General features: G+C 45.0%; 1 long non-coding RNA gene across 12 annotated transcripts in view; it reads left to right on the top strand.

Annotated features, from left to right (window-relative positions):
- LOC137488655 (uncharacterized) overlaps nt 1–14,906 on the top strand; it is an 80,463-nt gene that overhangs the window by 54,596 nt on the left and 10,961 nt on the right. For 4 of the 12 annotated variants that reach the window (XR_012395734.1, XR_012395730.1, XR_012395737.1 and 1 more), the window contains one exon: nt 6,845–6,936. The exons of 6 other annotated variants lie outside the window; for them this stretch is intronic. This is a non-coding gene — a long non-coding RNA (uncharacterized lncRNA). Of the gene's footprint in view, nt 1–6,844; nt 6,937–14,906 lie in introns of those variants that run through there. 2 more of the 12 variants (XR_012395732.1, XR_012395738.1) reach the window with 1 other exon arrangement.

Below are 14,906 nucleotides of genomic sequence, written 5' to 3'. Positions count from 1 at the left end.
TTGTCTTGCTCTTTCTCTGCCAAAAGTTCTTTGAATTTCTCAGCAGTGTAAACCTCTTTTTGTTTAGCACAGGTTAACAGATGATATGCTCTTGAACATTGCCCCGCACCTCTCTCTCTCTCTCTCTCTCTCTTTCTGCTGTATATCGCTCTCTTTCATTTGCTTCTCTATTCAGAAAGACTTACACACCTACATCAAACAGCGCAGATTCATAAATGGATGCAGTTTTTGAGGTTGTTCGAATTAAGAGGCAATCCACCTGCAAACATCTTTTTTTTCTTGTTCCTTGCTTCTTCTTTTTTTTTGAAGTGGTTGTTGATGTGTGTAGGTGTGGCCCAGGTGTGTTTGCACACATATGTTTAGTGGAATGTGGCTAAATGTAACTCAATAACATAAAAAATATCAGCTGTGCCCTACTGTTTAATGCTCATCAGTAGGTTGCCACGGCTCTGGTGTGTTTAGGAAAGCTTTGGCTGATGTGATTTTAAATAGTGCACTATCCTCGCACACGTGGGTGTGTTTGCGAGCAAGACAGTTCATTTGTTTAACTGTGATTAATTAGAGAGACATTGACACTCCAAATGTGATGATAAGGCTGTCAATGGACACACACATACATACACACACTATAGTTTCCATTTCATCACTGTATCAGTGGGTGAGAGGATAATGAGAGGAGTATATTTGGTTAATAACACACCTGTGCAAAGCTATTATGATTATCAGATAACGGCTTCACGATTCTGTCAACGCACTTAGAGGAATGTCATTCTGGGACACTCTTTAAAAGCACAGGTCCATTTTAGAAATAAATATAATATAAATATATGGAAGAATGCAAATCGTAGACCACTAAAGAGATTCTGTTTGACTTTTCAAACCATTTTAATCAGATTTTGAGTTGAACTGAAAGTTGAAATGAATCAGATGTGCACCTTCACTTTGTGCGCTAGAATCACAGAGCTCATCTCTCAAAGGCCAAACTTTCTAAAAGATATCCAAATGTTTCAGATATGTGTGATAAATTTTAACTTTCACCATGTAATCTTAGTCATATGTTTGAATTTTGTTGCAAAACTATTGGATTACTTTCTTTAAAATAGTTTGTGATATTCTGGGGGTCAAGTTAGCTGTTTGCACTTTAAAAGCGATCTTTGGTGTTCCCTCTTAGTGTCAGCCTTTAAACCGGAGACACCCTGACATTGTGGCTTTTATTCTCGCTTGGTGCAGAACACTGTTGTCTTGGACCTCCCCACAACTTCACAATTTTAGTTTAAAAAAGCAGTAAAATCTTGACATTTTGAAGCAGTTTGAAGTCATTTTAGGTGTCAAGTTATTTTAAAAATAGGTGTCAAAATGTTTTTAAAAGGTACCCTGGTATTACTATATGTAGGAAATCTCAGTTATCAATAACTCACCTTACAGTTGTTTTATATCTCTTTGAGTTTCTTTTTCCGTTGAACACTAAAGAAGGTAATTTGAAGAAAGCTGGAAGCCTGTAACCATTGACATCTATAGCATTTGTTTTTTCTCCTGTATGGAAGTCAATGGTTACAAGTTTTCAGCTTTCTTCAAAATATTTTCGTTAGTGTTCAATAACTAAATAAACTCATAAAGGTTTTAAACCATTTAAAGTTTCCCTGAACTGGAAGCTGCGATGGCTATTTTTTCGTGTTGTGATGCAGTTCTTAGAGAAACAGAATTTTAAATGAGCAAACAATGTGCTGTAACTCTTTTGTTCATGATACTGTTTGGAAAAAAATATGGCTCATCTCAAATAGCAACTTAATTCCAAATAAGATAAAAGAAGTTTAACTTAGAAATTAGAATTATTCAACATACATATTGAGTCAATACTATCTTATTAAAATACAAAAAGAAATTGAAAGTAATTGTTTCTGTGGGTTTTTCTTAGTAATTCCTCTGGAAGTTGTGGCTGAAATATTTCTTGGTCTATCTGACCTTGGCTTGATATCAAAATATCTCTGAATTTTACACTTCATAATAGATTATTGAACAGTGCTGTTTGGCATTTCAAGGCTCTGGTTATCTTTTTATATCCTTTTCCATTTTTAAAATGTTCTATAACCTTCACTAAAAATATGATTTAAAGAAGATTCCTTGGATTTGCTATTTTTAAGTTAAGTGGCTGTAAACAATTTATATGGGCTGTATTTAAACAAACAAATTAAGTGTAACATTGCTAAATTGTATGTGTTCGTTTAAAATCAACATAAATTTGCAACAATTTAGCAGACATAATTTTTTATCAGTGTTGTTGCAGGTCTATCTGCTTTTTGTGGCTCAATATCTGGCCTATTCAGTCCAGTATGGGAGCAAACTAATTTATACATAAATTATAATTGCATTATAAAGCCACATGTGTGAGAAATTAACCTTTATTTGCACTTTAATCCTGTAAATGTCACCTTGTTTGTCTTTAACGAGGCCTAAATTTCAACTTTTGATCTGGCCTATTTGAGTAATTTCTGTTTTCATTACAGTTTAAAAAGGAGCCAAATAAAAAAGAAGAATACAAAAGTTGCCCCACATCAGGCCTTATTCATGACAGTTGATTTATACATCATGTTAGTGCCTCCAAATAAATAATATTCTTGGCTCCTGCAGTGTTTTACATCTTAAGCACCATCCCTTAGTCTTTATTCTCTTAAAGTGCGTTTCTCATTATTATAATCGCTGTTTGTGTAAATTTACTGGCACCACTTGAAACAGTGCTTGTAAACAAACCTTGAGCATTTACAAAGCTATCGTTTTATCACTTCAGTCCTGCTTGTCGTCTTTTAAAGGATTACAGGAGGGTATTAAAGAGAAAAGAAAAAAAGTTTTCAATCACTTTTGTCCTCTTCTTTCTGTTTAAGCTCCTCAAGCAGAAATGACTGATAAAATCCACGTTTGAAGGAGGGTTGCCAAATTATTTCAAACTGCACAGTTGTTTGATTGTTACTATCATGTTGCGGAATATTCTCAAAACAGCTCTCCGGTGGTAATTAATATAAAATAAAAATATTATTCAGAAATTCAAGATAATTTTTTTTGTATTGTACTACTGATATAGAACAAGTTGCATGTTTTCACAAAAAACATAGACTCACCGGCCACTTTATTATGTACACCTGTCCAACTGCTCATTAACACAAATTTCTAATCAGCCCTTATTATGGCAGCAACTCAATGCATTTAGGCATGTAGACATGGTCAAGACAATCTGCTGCAGTTCAAACTGAGCATTAGAATGAAGAAGAAAGTTGATTTAAGTGACTTTAAAAGTGGCATTGGTTGTTGGTGCCAGACAGGCTGGTCTGAGTATTTCAGAAACTGCTGATTTCCTGGGATTTTCACGCACAACCATCTCTAGGGTTTACAGAGAAAAAGAGAAAATATCTGAAAAAGGGAAAATATCCAGTGAGCGGCAGTTCTGTGGACCCAAATGCCTGTTGATGCCAGACGTTAGAGGAGAATGGCCAGACTCAGTAACTCAAATAACCGTCTGAGGTATGCAGAAGAGCATCTCTGAAACCACATTGCGTCCAACCTTGAGGCGGATGGGCTATAGCAGCAGAAGACCACACCGGGTGCCACTCCTGTTAGCTAAGAACAGGAAACTGAGGCTACAATTCACACATGCTCAACAAAATTAGACAACAGAAGATTAGAAATGCATTGCCTGGTCTGATGAATCTCAATTTTTATTGTGACATTCGGATTGTAGGGTCAGAATTTGGTGTCAACAACATGAAAGCATGGATCCATCTTGCCTTGTATCAACGATTCAGGGTGGTGGTGAGGGTGTAATGGTGTGGGAGACATTTTCTTGGCACACTTTGGGATCATTAGTATCAATTGAGAATAGTGTCAATGCCACAGCCTACCTGGGTATTGTTACTGACCACGTCCTTTATCATCCCATGTCCATCCCTTTATGACCACAGTGTACTCATTTCTTATGCCTACCTCCAGCAGGATAACGCGCCATGTCATAAACCGCGAATCCTCTCAGACTGGTTTCTTGAGCATGACAATGAGTTCACTGTAATTAAATGAACTCCACAGTCACCAGAACTCAATCCAATAGAGTACCTTTGGGATGTGATGGAACAGGAGATCCGCATCATGCTATCAAGTCAATATGGGCCAAAATCTCTGATTAATGTTTCCAGTACCTTCTTGAATCTATGCCACGAAGGATTAAGGCAGTTCTGAAGCCAAAGGGGGGTCCAACCCGATACTAGTCAAAAAGTGGCCTGGTGACTGTATATGCTGGCTTATAATATAGCTGTGATATGGTACATTAGAGATATTTTTCAAAATAACTCTTCAATACAGTTGTTTATTACATACTGCAGAAAAAAAGAACATTTCTCTTTGTGTTTATTTACATTTCCATTAGCATTTTTTTAAATAAAGTTTGGAATTTCTATGTATTAATTTGTCCTAAGTTATCCAATGAGAGGGTCTTACCTATTTGCTTAGTTAAATCCAGGTGGAGGCTTTTTTGATGTACCTTTTCTGATTTTTATTAGTTTATAAGGCACATTCAAAGAAACTGTACAGTATATTAACATAAAAAGAACACAAAAAAACATTCATGTCATACATGCAAATATTCACACAGGATCAGATTTAATAACAGCTCTGACAAGCTTCAAGGTTAGACCTGAAGCTCAAGGCCATGAGAAACATGAATCCCGAACATTATTGAAACACTAAGAAAACAGCCTTTCAAACACAAAGCTTCCCTGAAATAGACACATACGCCATACGCACACATCGTATGCAAACATGGCCTGACAGACACAAGCCCTGACTGGTTTTATTATCAGTCAGCTGGCCACTGGCTGTCATTTTTCCAGTGCATAAAGCTTCAGCATGAAGTCAGTCATTATTATTCAAAGTCCTGTATAAATGCAGCTAATCAGAGGGAAAGATAAACACACACAGTGAAGCAGTGTGCTCGTAAAGTTATGTAAACATGCTGATTAGGGTAATGAGCGATAAGGATACGGGTGCTGAATTGATTTTGATTTCTTTGAATGATTTATATATTTATTACCGTAGGGCTGGCTAATAAATCGAGCACGGTCAAACCCATTTTCTTTTAAAAAAGCTAAACAAAAATCATTCTTTTAAAGCCTCCTATGTTAAACTTTACTTTAGTTGCTTTGGCTCTATTTGGTTTTTAATTTGTCTCAGATGTTTACATAACCCGACCCGTCTACACACTGACAGTGGGTGTGTTTTTCTGTCATGACTCAGTTAAATTCTCTTCTTCGCCGCACTTTTGTCAGATTAGTCATTTTATTAGTTGATTAATGGCACCCTAATTGTTTCCACCGCTGTAAACACAGTCACATTAACCTGTTCTGCATTCTAAAGGTCTCCCCTCTATCTAAAGCCAAAGGTTATGAACGACTTTATTCACCTCCTTATTTCCACACCAAAGAAAAACAGAGGACTACTAGTAGCTTCACACATAATCTTTTCTTGATATACAGCTAGTTTTTACTCTTTTGGAAGGTCTGATTCTGTTCAAAAAGTGATTTTAATTTTGTTCAAATACGTTTGTAAACAAATCAGGTTACACAGAGAAACATGAACATTTGTGAAAATGTATTGGTTTTTTATTCATGAGCGTACTTTTGCCATTTCACCCATGAAGGTGCCAGTTCCAACAGGGTTTTGCCCTCAATCTACAGTACTGTAGTTCACAGCTTTCATCTTGTGGTAAAGTTGGCAGTGATTGATGACGGGAGATTTCAACATCGTAATTTGTACTAATTATATCTAAACAACGTCATTCCTATTATTCGATCTCCCTGCTGTCGATGGACCAATGTCCAGACACGTTGGCGACACTTACACACCAAAAAATGTTTAACGCAGCAGAAATTTTTAGTTAAACTTTATTTATTTTTATTTTGATATGACTTTATTTAGATGATTCACCTTAGATATTCTGTTGCCTGTAAGTAGCTACACTCTCAGAAATAAAGGTACAATAGTTGTCACTGAGGTGGTACCTCTTTAAAAGCTGCATTTTGTACTTAAAGGCTTCACATGAGCACCTAAACACAGCTGTCAAATCCAGTTCCTAGAGGGCCGCAGCTTTGCACAAGTTTGCTCCAACCCTTCTTCAACAAACTTATCTGTAGGTTTCAAACAAGCCTGAAGCACTCAATTAGTTTGATCAGGTGTGTTTAATTAGGATTAAAGCTAAATGGTGCAGATGTGCGGCCCTGTGACCTAAAGGAAAACTAAAGTTTCGTGTTAGTCCCTAGGCTCCATATTTTACCTTAAAGCTCATTATTAGTACCTAAAAACTAAAAAATGTACCTTTTGAAAGAGTATCACCCCAGCTACAGCTTTTATTTTGGAGATTGTACATGTCTCATTACAATATAAGTAGAGTATTAGTTAACTGTTAGGTTTGGGTACACTGAAAAAAAAATTATTGAAAGATGATTCCTTGGATTTACTAAATATTTTTAAGTGGTTGTAAACAATTTATGTGGGCTGAATTCAAACAAACAAATTGAGTTGAACATTACTAAATGTTTGTTTCAATTCAGGATATATAAAGGGTTTGAAACAATTTTGCAGAACTCATTTTTTGTCACCTATGGTGACACAGCAAATCAGATCTACTACTATTTATTAACATTGCTTTATGAATTTGTGAATTACTTGAATTTGTGAGCACAGAATGTGTTTAATCAGAGCACACTTTATAAAACTTTGTTCGAAAATGTGTATTTTTTAAAAAATGCAAAGGAGGAAGTGCAGATAATTCATTCATTCATTCATTCATATTCCTTTGACTTGACAGAATGACCGCCAACTAATCCAGCATATGTTTTACACAGAGGATGCCCATCCAGTTGCAACCCAGTACTGGGAAACAGAAGTGCTGATCTAAAAGTAAAAATTTCTTTGTTCATTTTCAGATTGTATTTGAATCGTAACAGGTGTAATGGTTTGTTTAATTGTTTAACCCCGCTTTCTTGTATTTATGGGGTGTTTTTGTTCATTGTGTGGCTCTTTCCCACTTTTTAATTTAATTAAAAAAACATTTTTTTGACCCCCATGACATGAACTAGCATAGAAACACAATAGGTTGTCTGAAATAAAAGGTTTGTTATCAGATATTAGACAATCTACTTGGAATGACTGAGCTGAATTTTTCAGCAGCTTTTTTTCGAGCAGAGAAAATTAGGATTTACAATGAATAATTTTTATTTATTGCTGTATACTTGCAAAGTTACAACAGAATGTCTAAACAAGGACCAATAAAATGAAGTCGATTTTGGCAAAGTGACAGTTTCTGGCTCCTGGGGGGGAAACTGTGTTGTTTGGAGCGATTTGATTTGATGTTTATGGGTCTGGGTGGCAGGATAACTTAATGTGTATGTTTGTGCTTACATGCAGAAATGAGCATTTACAGGAAGTTTATTGTCGCTACATCTAGCCTTTATTGTGTATCTGGGATCGGCTCCTGTTTAGGTAATAACTCACTGTGTAATCCTGAAGGCAGATGATTCGTTCAGTGGAGCAGCCTTACACGCACACATGCATACGTTCAGCTCAACTCTCTCTCTCTCTCTCTCTCTCTCTCTCTCTCTCTCTCTCTCTTTCTCTCTCTCTCTCTCTCTCTCTCTCTCTCTCTCTATCTCTCTTTGTAATTTATTTCCCTGAACACACACTCACTCACCCTTTCACTTTGGGATTAAGCTGAACTGCGGCATAATCCACTTTCTTTGTATTCGCTGGTGTCTTTATCCAAAACACAAAGACATGACAGACTGCATGCAAATGCTGCGTGTTTGTCATATGATATGCATTGCTGTATGTGGTTGGAAGTGTAATTTAAAATTTAGTTAATAACCGTAAAGCGATAGTTCACCTTAAAATGTAGATTTGCTGTTAATTTACTCACCCTTAGGCCATCCGAGATGTTTTTCTTTTCTTCAGTAGAATATTTAAGATTTTTTCATGATTTAAAACTCGCAGACATTTGACTGAATAGAATATGCGTATTTTTTTGCTGTTCGGGAAAGGGCTCTGAGCTCGGAAAGACACCCTAACTCATGTTATTCCCCAGTGTTATGCTAGCTACTTAAAAAATGTAGTGAGCTAAGCTATTAGCCACTCTACTTAAAATGTTGCTTGACTACACTAAAAGCTACCCTTTGGGAAATATAGCAAGCTAAGCTAAAAGCTACATGGCTGAGCCACAATTTTCCTTTTTAAATCGAATAAAACTGTAAATGAGGCATAATTGTTCAGTTCAGTTATTTATTGCAAATGATATGCTGTACCAAACAAAAACAAGCTATAGTATATACCAGCAAAAACAAAAAGTCCAATAAAACCTAGTGTTCCCCTTCGGGGGGAACTTCAGCACTATAAGTGGATTTGATTTGTAAAATCCACGCATTGGGAGGATTCGGATCAGAAGCCGCTTGTCTGGAGAGTATTGAACGGGCCAATGAATGAAATTAATTGGCAGCGTAAGCTTGCGCAGGTGTGCGACATCTGCAATTATCTCAGCATATAAGCACACCTGAAGCCAGCAGACGCCATCCTTTTCGCTTCAGATCCTTTCTGAGTGAGTCGATGAGGGTTCCTCTTGCTGATCAGCACTTCAGAGCGAACGAGTGTGTCTCCCGGTCCAGAGTGGGTCTTCGCGGTGGCAGACGGTCGAGCTGGGTTACTCCCTTGCCTGCGGTTCTTTGGGTCCGGTCCTCCAGAGCGGTGCGTATAGTTGCAACTTTCCTAAAAGAGCAACACAGTCGTGCAGCACGTCCTTTTCAGGATGGCGCTCCGACTGTGCGTTTCTGGATGCGGGGGTTTCCTGGCTCCGGATGATGGACACGATCACTGCATTGCATGTTTGGGGGTCCAGCATGTTAATGCGGTGCTCGCGGGCGGTTCATGTCGTCATTGCGATGCCATGACCGTTGCACAGCTAAGATCGCGGCTAACTTTCGCAAGAGAGCGAGCCACCCCAGTTGCCTCCTGTTCTAAAAAAGCAGCGGGCGCTCGGGCAGATCTGAGGGTTTCAGCGGGAGATAATCCGCCGCCCACGGGCTCGCGGACCTCTCGCTCCTCACGGCGCTCCATCCAAGCTTCGGGTGGTGAGAGTGATCCGTCTAACCAGATGGTAGCTCTCACACTCGCTGACACCGGAGATCAGATGTCCTCCGCGGCATCGGAGGGTGGGCTTTCACTGTCCGACGAAGATCCGGACCCGCTCGCCCCCTCCGGGCAGGTGAGCGCTGTCAAATCGGATCCTGAAGCGGACATGTTAGCCGTGCTTTCCCGGGCTGCTTCGGCCGTGGGGTTGGAGATGGTTTATCCCCCAGCTCCGCGGCCGGACCGACTAGATGGGTGCTACGTAGAGGACCAGAAGGCGAAGCCTTCGAAGCCTCTCGTCCCCTTCTTCCCGGAAGTGCACAGTAGGCTCACGCAGTCTTGGAGGGCACCTTTCTCTGCCCGTGCTGCGTGTGCCTCCGCCCTCACCGCCCTTGACGGCGGAGCTGCCAGGGGGTATGAGGCGATCCCGTCAGTGGAGCGCACTATCGCGGTCAATCTTTGTCCGCGCGGCGCCTCTACGTGACGGGGTTTGCCCCGCCTCCCGTCCAAAGCCTGTAGGTTGTCTGCCTCCCTCGGAGCCAGAGCTTATAAGGCTGCGGGCCAGGCTGCTTCTGCTTTGCACGCGATGGCCACCTACCAGCGCTACCAAGCGCAGGCGCTGGCCGAGCTGCACGAGGGCGGGTCCAACCCAAGCTTATTACATGAGCTGCGCACCGCGACCGACTATGCTCTTCGGACTACTAAGTCCGCCGCGTGTGCGCTGGGGAGGACGATGTCCACACTTGTGGTTTAGGAACGCCACCTCTGGCTAAACCTGGCCGATATGCGCGACGTTGACAAAGTTCGCTTTCTTGACTCGCCCATATCCCAGGCTGGCCTGTTCGGCGACACCGTCGGTGAATTCACCCAGGAATTCAAGGCGGTGAAAGAGCAGTCGGATGCGATGGGCAATGTCATCTATCGGCGTGGCCGTAAGCCCGCTCCGCCCGCCGAGCCATCCACCTCCGCTGTTCCTCGCCGAGGGCGCCCGCCAACGAGTGCTGCCCCGCCCCCGCCTGCGCCTCCGGCCAAGCGGGCGCGGCGTTCACCTCGAAAGCAGGCAGCCCCTCCTGCCCAGGGCGCCGTTAAGTCCGGTAAACGGACCGCGAAGCGTCCCTGAGACAGGCCATCCGGAGAAGAGGAAAGTTGCTCTTTCCCCGCTGGAGGGCGGGGCCCCGATAACAACGGTACTTTTCAGTGCCACCAAAACATCAGTAAAAGAGCACTTTTTCCCTTCCCCGGATGTGACTGCACGAGTTCTGCCAGTCCGGGACGCGCTGCCTTCCGGCTCGCAGACTCTACGTGCTTCGCCAGTGGCTCACGAGCGCTGGGGGGACGGTCTCCCTTCCCTCAGCCCTCCAGCCCCCTCTCCGGAGTCAGGGTGCGGAGCCAGAGCGAATCGCTCTCCTCCAGCTCTTCTGCGGGACCCTCGTGCTTCCCGGATCAGCACACCCACTCCGCGCTGCCCCACCGCTGGTACGTCAGCGATTGTAGCGATGACTCCATTAGCGAGGGCTCTGCCTGCCTGGTTAGCGCGGGCCAGCCCCTCGCGGTGGCTCATACGCACAATCAGACTCGGTTACGCGATTCAGTTCGCGAAACGGCCCCCCAAGTTTACGGGCGTGTATTTCTCCAGGGTCAACCCCCTGTCCGCCCCTGTCTTGCGAGACGAGATTGCTGCCCTCCTGGCGAAGGGTGCAATCGAGCCGGTTCCTCCAGCCGAGATGGAGAGTGGGTTTTACAGCCCATACTTCATCGTACCCAAAAAGAGCGGTGGGTCACGGCCAATCCTAGATCTGCGCGTTTTGAACCGCTGTCTGCACAGGCTGCCGTTCAGAATGCTCACGCAGAGGCGCATTCTCCAATGCGTTCGTCCTCGGGATTGGTTTGCAGCCATAGACCTGAAGGACGCGTATTTCCATGTCTCCATTCTTCCACGCCACCGCCAATTTCTGCGGTTTGCGTTCGAGGGCCGAGCGTGGCAGTACAAGGTCCTCCCCTTCGGGCTCTCTCTGTCTCCGCGGGTCTTCACCAAACTCGCGGAGGGTGCCCTAGCGCCCCTTCGGCTCGCGGGCATTCGCATACTCAATTATCTCGACGACTGGCTGATTTTAGCCCACTCGCGGGAGCAATTGATTATGCACAGGGACAAGGTGCTTCGGCATCTCCGCCTACTGGGGCTTCAGGTCAACCGAGAAAAGAGCAAACTCGCCCCCGTGCAGAGGATTTCTTTTCTCGGGATGGAGCTGGACTCGATCACCATGGTAGCGCACCTCTCCGAGGAACGCGCTCGCCTGTTGCTGAACTGTCTGAGGGAGCTCGACAGCAAACTAGTGGTCCCACTGAAGTTCTTTCAGAGGCTCCTGGGGCATATGGCATCCGCAGCCGCCGTCACGCCGCTCGGGTTGCTCCATATGAGACCACTTCAGCACTGGCTTCACGATCGGGTCCCCAGACGCGCATGGCACCCGGGCACACACCGGGTCTCGGTTACTGCGCTGTGTCGCCGCGCCCTCAGCCCTTGGAACGACCCCTCGTTCCTACAGGCCGGTGTGCCTCTAGGACAGGCGTCCAGCCATGTTGTTGTTTCAACAGACGCTTCCAACACGGGTTGGGGGGCCGTGTGTCGCGGGCATGCGGCTGCGGGCCTCTGGAAGGGTGCCCAGCTGCATTGGCATATCAATCGCCTAGAGCTGTTGGCAGTGTTCCTCGCTCTCCACCGCTTTTTACCGGTGCTGGAGCGGCAACACGTGCTGGTCAGGACGGACAGTATGGCGGCGGCGGCGTATATCAACCGCATGGGGGGTATGCGCTCTCGCCGCATGTCTCAGCTCGCCCGCCGTCTGCTCCTCTGGAGTCACCCGCGGCTGAAATCGCTGCGCGCCATTCACGTCCCAGGCACGCTCAATCGTGCAGCCGATGCGCTCTCACGACAGCTGTTACGTCCTGGAGAATGGAGACTCCACCCCGAGTCTGTTCAGCTGATATGGGCGCGATTCGGGGAGGCCCAGATCGATCTGTTTGCTTCCCCCGAGAACGCTCACTGCCAGTTGTTTTTTTCCCTGACCGAGGGCTCTCTCGGCACGGATGCACTGGCCCACAGCTGGCCTCAGGGCATGCGCAAGTATGCGTTTCCCCCAGTGAGCCTGCTCGCGCAGTTTCTGTGCAAGGTCAGGGAGGACGAGGAACAGGTTCTGCTAGTTGCGCCCCTTTGGCCCAACCGGACCTGGATATCAGAGCTCTCACTCCTCGCGACGGCCCTCCCCTGGCGGATCCCTTTGAGAGAGGACCTACTCTCTCAGGGACAGGGCACCATCTGGCACCCTCGCCCCGATCTTTGGAACCTCCACGTGTGGTCCCTAGACGCGAGGAAGACTTAGGTAACCTACCGACTGCGGTGGTTAATACCATCACTCAGGCTAGAGCCCCCTCCACGAGGCGCGCCTACGCCCTGAAGTGGAGTCTATTCACTGAATGGTGCGTCTCTCGCAGAGAAGACCCCCGAAATTGCCAGATTAGTGTTGTGCTCTCTTTCCTTCAAGAGAAGTTGGACAGCAGGCTGTCGCCCTCCACTCTCAAGGTTTACGTGGCCGCCATCTCCGCTTATCATAGCGCAGTAGCTGGCGGCACCGTGGGAAAGCATAACCTGGTCATCCAGTTCCTTAGGGGTGCTAGGCGAATTAATCCATCTCGCCCCCCTCTCATGCCCTCTTGGGATCTCGCCCTCGTTCTCACGAGTCTGCGATCCGATCCCTTTGAGCCACTCGAATCAGTATCTCTAAGATTTCTGTCCCTGAAGACAGCTCTGCTGGTTGCGTTGGCCTCCATCAAGAGGGTCGGGGACCTGGAGGCATTTTCGGTCAGTGACTCGTGCCTGGAATTCGGGCCGGATTACTCTCACGTCATCCTGAGACCCCGCCCCGGTTATGTGCCCAAGGTTCCTACCACCCCCTTTAGAGATCAGGTAGTGAACCTGCAAGCGCTGCCCCCGGAGGAGGCAGACCCAGCCCTTTCTTTACTTTGTCCAGTTCGTGCTCTGCGCATTTATGTGGACCGTACTCAGAATTTTAGATCATCTGAGCAGCTCTTTGTCTGTTATGGCGGTCGGCAGCAGGGAAGTGCCGTATCAAAACAAAGATTATCCCACTGGATTGTGGATGCCATTTCACTCGCTTATTCGAGTCGAGGTCAGCCGTGTCCCCCGGGAGTTCGTGCACACTCCACTCGGAGCGTTGCATCCTCTTGGGCGCGTGCACGCGGCGCCTCTCTAACAGACATCTGTAGAGCTGCGGGCTGGGCGACACCCAACACATTTGCAAGGTTTTACAATCTGCGAGTGGAGCCGGTTTCCTCAAGGGTATTAGGTAACCCTTTGGTGATTGAGGAGACAACTCGGTAGGGTGTTGAAACACGCTTGCTGCGCCATTCTCCCTAACACGGAGGTACGTGCGCCTTTTTTATCTGTCAGTAAAGTTCCCCGTCAGGTGAGCCCTGCAGATTCCTCCGTGGCCCCCAGCACTGACTCAGCGGAGGAGTCACTTGCTGGCCCACTACGTTGTAGGTCTGCCCGCTGGTCAGCCCGCGTTTTGGGTATAGGTGCCTGCTATGCGTGATCCCCACTAGGCGATCCCATATGCTTATTCCGCCACGGTTAAGTCCCCCCCCTGGGCGGACCCGTGTCTTCCCTCTCCGCTAACCACTCTTTTGCTATGCGTACTCCCCCTTTTTAGGGCTAGTCCATATGTAAATTCTGCCATCTATCCCCCCCTTGGGTAACGGATGGCCTCCGCAGCGTCCTTCCTATCGGGATTGCACGCTTCCCAACGTACTGTCGTATTTCCTAGAATTATCTAGATGCTCACGACTTCCCAAAAAATATATCTAAATCCGTAAAACTTCTGTTGAAGTAGGATAAATTAGGGCCAGGGACACGTTGGAGGACCGCGCCCCCCATGATGTGGGTGCGTCACGCTTGCTTGACTATCTCCTCATCGGGGGTGTTGGTAAGGTGCAGTCATTATGGCGCTTTCAATGGGCTCCCAATGCGTAGATTTTACAAATCAAATCCACTTATAGTGCTGAAGTTCCCCCCGAAGGGGAACGTTCGAGGTTACTAAAGTAACCCTTCGTTCCCCGAGGAGGGGAACGGAAGCACTATACTCCGTCGCCATAATGACTGTCCCTTAGCTGTTTGAAAGTCTCTTCAGCTTAAAAGGATGGCTTCTGCTGGCTTCAGGTGTGCTTATATGCTGAGATAATTGCAGATGTCGCACACCTGCGCAAGCTTACGCTGCCAATTAATTTCATTCATTGGCCCGTTCAATACTCTCCAGACAAGCGGCTTCTGATCCGAATCCTCCCAATGCGTGGATTTTACAAATCAAATCCACTTATAGTGCTTCCGTTCCCCTCCTCGGGGAACGAAGGGTTACTTTAGTAACCTCGAACGTTACACAGTTAAAATATTAGTAATTTATAGTAAAGGGAAATATTTAGCAATAAGCATTGTACATATATATATATATATATATATATATATATATATATATATATATATATATATATATATATATATATATATATATATATGTGTGTGTAAAAATGGCCGTAAAAATGTATATACTGTAAAAAAGGGCCGTGATTTTAATGGTAAAGAAACTGTAAAAATGCTACAGTACAAATCCGTAACCTGGCTAACAGTATATTTCCTTAATATATACAGCGAATAACCGTAAATTGACTTTCCCAGAATTCCC

Source organism: Danio rerio, chromosome 20, assembly GCF_049306965.1.
Source record: "Danio rerio strain Tuebingen ecotype United States chromosome 20, GRCz12tu, whole genome shotgun sequence".
Classification (NCBI taxonomy): Eukaryota; Metazoa; Chordata; class Actinopteri; order Cypriniformes; family Danionidae; genus Danio; species Danio rerio.
Note: the sequence above shows the minus strand (reverse complement) of the source record. Positions and strands in the feature narration are given on the sequence as shown.